The sequence below is a fragment of the Eptesicus fuscus genome, chromosome 3 (genome assembly GCF_027574615.1).
Source record: "Eptesicus fuscus isolate TK198812 chromosome 3, DD_ASM_mEF_20220401, whole genome shotgun sequence".
Taxonomy (NCBI): domain Eukaryota; kingdom Metazoa; phylum Chordata; class Mammalia; order Chiroptera; family Vespertilionidae; genus Eptesicus; species Eptesicus fuscus.
The window spans coordinates 25,201,186-25,210,152 of record NC_072475.1 but is presented as its reverse complement, the minus strand read 5'-3'; positions in this window follow the sequence as shown (position 1 = coordinate 25,210,152).

The window sequence follows — 8,967 nt, the reverse complement described above, 5'->3', positions numbered from 1 at the left end:
TTTGATTTCAGCATTTCATTGTCAACAGACAGCTACTGAATTTTCACACAGTTTTAGACAACATGGAAAAGCAGGCAATTTCTGGAATGCCATTCTTATTTGATTAAACTCTTTCTTTATAATAATTATGAAAATAATCACATATCTCTAAACACATAATCTTTCATACAATAATTCTAGGGTGAAAATAGAAGATGCAGAAAGACTCTGAACTCAAATATATGGCAGAGCAGATACACACTTTCTCTTTAACACCTGAAGGTAAGTTCCTTAATATCAGGGACTGGTCATCTTTGTATCTGTACTGCTTAGCACAATTCCTAATACATAATTAAAGATATTTATTAAATGCTGGCCAAAAAGGACTAACAACTGTGAACTATAAAGTCTTAGTAACCCAAAGCTAGGCAGTGTCCTGCAAAGAAGACAATCAGCACTCATTATTCCACTTCCAACCCTCACCTATCCTAGGCTTGAACCACATGGAAGTGCAAAAACCTCACTGGCATGCATTCTGCCTTTGTCCATATTGTTTCCACATGTTTAATTTACAACACTCATTTCAACCAATTTCCACTTGCCAGGAATTGGCCTAATCCAATTCTGGGAAATGAAACATAAAGAAAAAAGGCTGCGAATTTAAAGAAATATTTTCCATTCTCATAAGACAGAGTGACTAGAGGACAAAGTCTTTTTCCACTGTACTCCTTCCTCACTGATGGTGAAGATGTCATGTGTGGAGATGATATTTGGAGTATCGGCAGTCATGTGATCAGGAGGAGAGATCACATCAACACTGTGGATGGCAGGAGAGAGAGTGTGTGTCCTTGGTAACGGTGCTGAGCTTGCCACTGAACCAATATGGAGACTGCTAACTCCAAATTTCTTGCTAGGCTGACAAGAAATGCCCTTCTGGTTTAAGGCATTGTTGGTCAGATTTTCTGTTTCTTTTACCAAAATATTTAAATACAGTGTTATTATGCACTGAGGCAAAAAACTATCTGTTGCTAATCGACAGCCATTCTCCCATTATCTTCTTTGCCAGAAAACAGGAAGTCCCTATGAGACTAAAAATGTTACAGACTTGCTTTCCTATCTTCACTCCTCAGTCATGAGTATATAATGCCATCCTGGTCTGTCACTCCCTAGGGTAAGTTTTCCCTAAAAGAAATGCCCTCAAAGAAGCCTCCATTCCCCTTTAACATTATAATGTGCTGCGTGAAGATGTGAACTTGGAGCTCTGGCAGCCTTTCTGCAATCACGAGTAGAAATCTAACAGAACCAGAGAAAAGCCAACGAAATCCCGATCCCTTTGAGCAACTGAACCAATATGGGGCTCACCCATCTTACTCTGTACTAGTGGCTATGTAAGTAAAATAAAATCCTAAACTTAAGCCATTTTTAGTTGGACATTCTTTTATTGTAGATGAAAGAATTCTAACTGAAACATTAACCTCATGGAGTTGTGAAATTTTAGTGAGAAAATTGACGTAAAGTGCTTAGTAAAGTCTCTGTTACAAAATGAACACTAGGAAACGTTAGCTACTTTTACTAGTTTTAATAGTATATATTACTAGAGACTTGGTGCACAAAATTCATGCACAGGTGTGGTCCCTAAGCCTGGCCAGCAATCGAAGGGCGAGTGTCTGGCATGGAAGGACAGGTCCCAGCTGACCTCTGGGTCCTGGACAGCACCTGGGCCCCTGGGTCCCTGTGCACCTCCCTCTGCCTGAGTCATCACCTGGGAGCCAGGTACTGATGCCTGCCACGTTCCTCACTGCTCCCTGGTGGTCAGCACATGTCATAGCAAGCAGTCAAACTCCCAGTTGAGGGGACAATTTGCATATTAGGCTTTTATGATATAGGATAATATCTATCCAGATCCTACCCTTCTTCTGGTACTATCAATCTCCTTATTTTAAGGGACTGCTCCCTTTTTTCAACTTCTATCACACAATCGGATGGAAACTGCTTTCTTCAAACACTATCCAAATTCACAGTTCACATTCCTGGTTCCTGGAGTAAAAATTAGTACCTGAGCTAAGCATCATGCTCCATCACACTACTTTCATTGGTCCATACATAATATGTATGCATCCAGGATCTCTAGGCACACATAATTTTAGGCTCATGGGGAAAACTTGCCTGAGAGGATGAAGCCAACACACAGAAGAAAACAGAAATAAGAGATAACTAAAACAGACTAATTGCATTCAAGCCCTTGGTTCTAGTTTCTTAGCTCCCATTGAGTTCTGATCACTTGATCTGTTAGAATTCTGACTAATACATTGTTCTCTAACCTATGAAATCTCACTCACTCTTTATCAAATGTCAACTGTGAATTCTATTCATTCAACAAATATCTATTTAGTTTCTACAGTATTTCAGTTACTGTGATAAGCACTACAGATACAAAAATGGTAAAGCTATACTCTTTGCTTTCAAGTTGCTTAATCTTCAGAAACATACATGTATCAAAATCATTACAAAATAGAATATTAAGTTCTTGAAAGAGCTGTAGAAATAGAGAGATGAAAGCACATATGAAGGCTATTTACTCTCACCTAGGATGAAGATCCAGGGGTTAAGCAATGATTCCCCAAATGGGATGACAACTAAGAGTCTGAAAAGACAAATAGGATTTAGCCAGGGAGATCACAAACAGTTAAGTAACTGGATCAGCTACAGGTTGAATCACTAGGATTTAGTGAACAATTAAACAGGAGTCTGAACTGAACCCTACTTTTAAAACTTGGGTTTTAAAACTCTTGGCTTCATTACTAAGTTAGGAAAGAGAATAGAAGTAGAATGTGGGAGAAAAGAAGATAAATTATGGACATTGTGAGTTTCAAGTATCTTTGAGAAATTCAAATAAAGACAGTAGGAAGTTTAATATATGGGCTGGAACTAAATTTTTTAAAAGTGGCTTGGTCACTTAGATATATATTAAGGAGTTATCAGCATATAGATGATAATTGGAGCCATGAAAGTGAATGGCATTGTGAGAAGAAAATGTGAAGGAGAGAAGAAGTACAAAAAATGGAACCCGAGAGAGCACATCATGCCTTGAAAACCAATAGAAGAGAATTTCGAGGAGAGAGTGGTCAATAATTCATACCCAGAGAAAGAGTAAAGTAAGATTAGTACTAAAATATGTCCTTTGATTTTAGCAACAACCTTGACAATAGCAGATTTAGTTTGTGGAATATGATTATATGAATTGAATAATGAATATAAGGTGTGCAAATGTGGGTGAGACTAAATTACTGCTACTCTTTTGAGAGGCTTAGTTATCAAGGAGAGGGGAAAGATCAGTAGTAGGGGTTTTTGTTTTTGTGGTTTCTTTATTTAATATAGGATAGATGTTTTAGCATGTTTATATGCTTAGAGGGAGGTTCATTAAATAAAACAAAAGATGAGCCAGAGAACACAGGGCAGGAATACTGAGGATGACGATGTCAACAGGCATCAGATCAAGCTGAATTCAGCCATTTCTCTAATCTAAACCTTCCAGTCTTTGAGCAAATATCACCTCATAGGTGAGACCACTCTAGCATGTGAAGTAGCAACAACCCCCTTGTCCCAGTGCTCTCCAGCCCTCTTAACTTGCTTTATGTTTTTCCATCACTCTTAGCGCATTCTGACATGTTCTAAATCTGCTTGCTTATTTGCTTATTTGTCTGCCTTTCTCCCCTAATATGTAAACTCCATAATGAAAATTTATTTTCAATATCATATTTCCAGTGTCTAAACAGTGACAGGCACTTGTAATATAGTGGTTGAACAAGTGAGTGAATAAATGAAAAGAATGTTTCAGAGAGTATAAGCTAATTAGAAGGAAGTGAAGTCACAGGGGAGTGTCAGATAAAGAGAAAAGGAAGGAGTAGAGAGGCCACAGATCAGACCTCCAAGAAGAAAGAGACTCTAAGCCATGTAGAGATCAGGGTTGTGGTCAGAGCTTAGAGCGTGCCGATTTAAGATCTCAGGATACATACAGTTATGGGAGAGCCAACAGCCAGCCTGGATTCAGGGAAGTGGATACCTGGAGTGTGGAAAAGGGAAGTTTTTTGGAGTTCAAGGAACCAGAGGTTTTTATGCTATGGCATTGGATGTGTCATGGTCATCTATCTATATAAAAGGCTAAGTGACTGTCCGACCGTCCAACCATCCAACTAACCAGTACATATGATGTGCACTGACCACCAGGGGGCAGACACTCAACACAGGAGCTGCCGAGCTGTGGTGACTTGGCAACAGTGATTCTCAGGTGACGCACCTGGAACCAGAGAGGAGGGAGCCCGATTCCTCTTGGGGCCACGCGATTCCACCTTTGGCTGTGGGTTATGTTGCTGCTGGGCACTGTCGGCCCGGAATCTGGTTTACTGCCAAGCTGCAGTGACGTGGCAGCGGCGGTTCTCAGTTGATGCACCCCAGAACCAGAGAGGAGGGAGCACAATTTCTTCTAATTAATTTCCTTTCAATGTGCATGAATCCATGTACTGGGCCACTAGCAGTAACATAAGTTTCCAGGGGTAATGGCAGGAAGTCCACTTGAGAAGCAGACAACAAGTGGGTATCATTCCTTAGTGAACTAGGGGTGATGAGAGCACAGAGTGAGATGGAGGATGGGGGCAGAGAGTGTTGGGATGCAGCCACACAAAGCAGATTTGAAACAAGATGAGGATGGTTGGCCTGGATTTTCTAGAAAACCACAACCTAGTGATATAAACAACTAGAGGGTTGTTGTGTGTGTGTGTTTTTGTTTTGTTTTTTTATCATGGTGACCTGTCTAAAACCTTTTGTTTAAGTTTCAGATAAAAGCAAAGGGATGGAGTGTTTTCCTGGTGCCCCTATAGAATGGAATCCAGAGGAACCTCACTGTAAGAGACTGACCCTGCTTTTGATGTTTGACGGCTGACAGCTTTTAACTCTCCTCCTGCCCTTGTGACCTTCATCTGGGCACGTTAATAAGAAAGCCTGGGTGTTTCTTCTTTTGGCACCAGCAGAAGATTCAAACCAGAAAGTCCCTGTCCCCAGCTACCTTCATTGCGGCCCTACACTCTAATCACATTAAAAACCCAACACCAGTCTCCTCTCCTTGTTCTCACAAGCTATTTTCTGACCAGCTTGGGAAACCTGCCCTGCTCTCCCCCAAAAGCCTTGTTATGTAAATAATATACCTTTTCATACCTTCTGTGTGGCATCCTTAGTCCTGACAGCTGATCCAAATTTGGGGTCAGGGGTCCATCCTGTTTCTGCAATGTGCCCACAAAATCTCAACTACTGAGGAGACTCTAGCAAAGCCCTCACTGGTGTCATTGGGTTATATTAGTCACTCTTTACCTTATGCTCTCATTTATGTTAATTTATATCTTTGGTGCTTATTATGGTCTAATATTTATTATAATTGACTATGCATGTATCTATTACTCTCATTAAGATTCTTGAGGTTAAAATTGTATCTGATGGAATTTTATGTAAAAAGCTTAATAAATATTTGATTTATTGAAATTTTCAGGAGGTACAAGGGCAGAGTGGCATTCCCTTGGAGAATTGAAATTGCAGTTTTGATCTGAAGCTTTAAAAACACCCCCTGAATGAATTCTGTCTCTCCTGGGCTCTCAGAGTTCATGATACAGTTCAAATCATGATCTAAAAACAGTAAAGAACAGTATAACGAACCTTTAAAAAGATTAATTCCTTCCAAGCTGCTTCCACTCCCCTTATGGAATTACTAAACAGAAGGCTTACTTGAAGATCCCTGAAAGTTCATTCATTTTCTGTAAGAGCTATAAGAATGCTCATAAAACCAGTTTTGAATAGAAACCCACCCATATGTTTTATGCTGTTTTTCAGGCAGTTAGCCTAATTAAGCCTCTTAGGCAGGTTAGAGTCCCCCTGTGGAAAGTAAATTGAGTTTAAATACAGAATTATCTAAAAAATCTATGAGATTTGATTGATGCCCCAGTTAATTTTGACAATTGAAGTGGCTTCCTGCTTATCCTCACTTTAGGAAGATGAATAATTATGGAAATGACCTCATTAACTCCTTGATGCCAGTCACTGGAATTTATAGAAGCTATTATGCCTAAAGTCAAGGCCTAGGAGAGAAAAATAATCAGTCTATGAGACACATTTGCTTCAATTTTTTTGTCTTGTTTCTCTTCACTGTCATATCTGCAGGCACTGCCAAAGATATTAAATTGTGTGTCCAATGACATAAGAGGAAATTAAGAAAAAAAATCTCCATTCAGATGAACATGGTGCTCATCGATACCAGGACCCCTTACATCTCAAGATTTTTTTTTTAATCTCAAGTTGGAAACAGATTTCATCCTCTGTGCTCTCATATCATTTCAGTCCAAATGATCAAGCCCTCAGTCACCATAATAGAGTCTTTACTCTGAAGAAAGGGGTACTTTATGAGCCATGTAAAAGAAAAAATAATAACAAGTAAGTATAATTTGGGGGAATAACAAAATATTTCTTAGAGTTAATTTCAAATAGTCATAAAAAGAGGGGATCTGACAAGGAACTCAACCAAATGGTGCAACTGAGTTTATATAACTCACAGCTTACAGGTTGATTTGTCAAGGTTAAATTGCTAAAAGTACTCCAGATATTTTTATTCATCCTTAACTTGTAACAAATAAAAATTTCACTCATTTTATGATTTTTGAGAAAGGAAGGTGCATTAAGGGGAAGATAATTGAAATAAGTACTCTCACATATCACATATAATCCTCAATTTTCTCTTTTAAGAAATAATATCAATAATAATACTACCCTAGAGAGGTCCAGGGCTTATATCAAGTAATTTTAATGCATGTGAAAGTACTTTTTAAATGAAAAAATTACTTAAATCGATATTTGTTATGTAGAACAAACACTAGGCAGGTCTGTCCATTAAATACTTGAATCACTGAACATGCAACTGGGAAAAAGGAAAAAAAATTTGAAGTAGAATTTAAAAGATTTAACCTTTTAAACTTCAGTTTAAGAACAAGTCATTCACCTTCTCAGAGTCTCATCTCTAAAGAGGCTAGGATCCAAATTTTTCCCCTCTCTGAACCCATGCCTTTTATCCTACTGGGATCTTCCCATTCAACCTCTGGGGTTTTGGCTATGGGAAGTGATTTGCTCAATAAAATGACACAGAAATAATGATGTGCCAGGTCTGAGCCCAGTTCTCTACAGGCTTTGCGTGCTTCCATTTGCCCTCTTGTACCCCTGTCATCACTTTGAGAAAATATCAGACTCCCCTGCTGGTAGATGAGAAACATGTGGAGCAGAGCCCAGCTGCCCAGTGTGCCCCAGCCCAGTCCATCCTAGCTCAGCCAACAGCCATCCAACAACCAGTCATGTAACTAAGCCCAGGTAAAATCAGCAGAGCTGGCTACTTCACCCCATATTCATGAGCAAGAAATGTTTATTGCTATTTGCCCCTGAAATGTTGTGGCTGTTTATTACAAAGCAATATTGTGGTGATAGAAAACTGATACAGTCACTAGCCTCTCAGGCAAAATCATAGCATAGAAATACAAGTGAGGATTGTATACCTCAAATAAAATCATGTAAGTAAAAATTGTTTTATAAATCATAAAAAACTTTCAAATGTATGATTAATAAGAGTTATCTGGATGGTTTATTATATTAAAAGTCAAAGTAAAAAAAAGTCTATAGTTCCCCTGGTATATATTTTATTAATATTTCATAGTGCTATTTTATACAATTCAGTAATTTATTTCTTCATGTATGAAAAGTCCAGAAATACTTCAATCCCAGAATTCCAGTAAAAATATATTAAAGTTGCCTATAAAATTATTTTATGGGACTATTACATAGTTTTTGGATTGGAAATAGAAGAATAATTCTAGAGAATAATTACAACCAACTTATAGATCCTTAAGCAAGAGTACACATAAATCACTCCAGACAGTTGTCTATCATTCTCTTGAAAAGTCATCTGGGAACAGAGTCTACATTTACTTGTTAATTATGTTGGGTTTAACAATTCTTTCTTTCATAAATATTACCAATTCATAATTTTAATTTCATCTGAATTGCATGTATGATATAAATTTTTTCAATTTCAAATTAGAAACTAAAATGGCTAATTGAATTCTCACTACAATTCTTTACATATACTTCAGGACAACTAACCTTTTTGTCTTAAGGCTTAAAACTAGCTGATTTTATTTTCATTATGAGAACATGTATTCAAACATATAAACATATATAGTTATTAATCAAGAAAGATTTTAATATTCTATCATATAACCTCAAATTTCCAGTTCTCAAGTTTTTAATCTATAAAATGGAGATACAAAGCTTCCAACCTTGGGGGATTTCCCTCAGAGACACAGATATCCCAGCATGCCCCTAAGCATACCCAATCTTCCCTGCTCAATTAGTTTTCTAAGCACAGTACCTGCTCTGACAATTACATTGAATGAGATTCTCTAAACAAATGAGGGAAAGTACTGTGTATACCCAGAAAAAAAAAAAAAAGTGCTGGGGAATTTTGGAGCAGATCTGGTGGCCAAATAGCAAAACTCAAGCCCCCTCCCACAGTCATGATTCATGAACCACCATCAATGCCTTCTCCTCTTGCTCTGACATGCCCCTTGTACCTTCAGGGCTGCTTATTGGCTGTTACTCTCTTAAGAATCATTTTTCAAGGAGATAATCCAATACTTACAATGAGAGATTTTGCTTAATGAAGGCAAGAAGAGTTAAATAGAGTATTTCTCTTTTTTCACTGCAGAGCATGGGACTAGATAGAGCTCTAACAAAAGCATGTAAACAACTGTGTTGAACTGGAATGGAATTGTATTTAAAATTGCATTCCACTGGGTAATGGCTTGCCATATTTAAAACAGAGTACCTCTAAGAAATACAAGTGAGAATTATGTTTCCAAAAATTATTTAGCTTGCTCTGGGCAACAGTACAAGAATTCGTAGAAG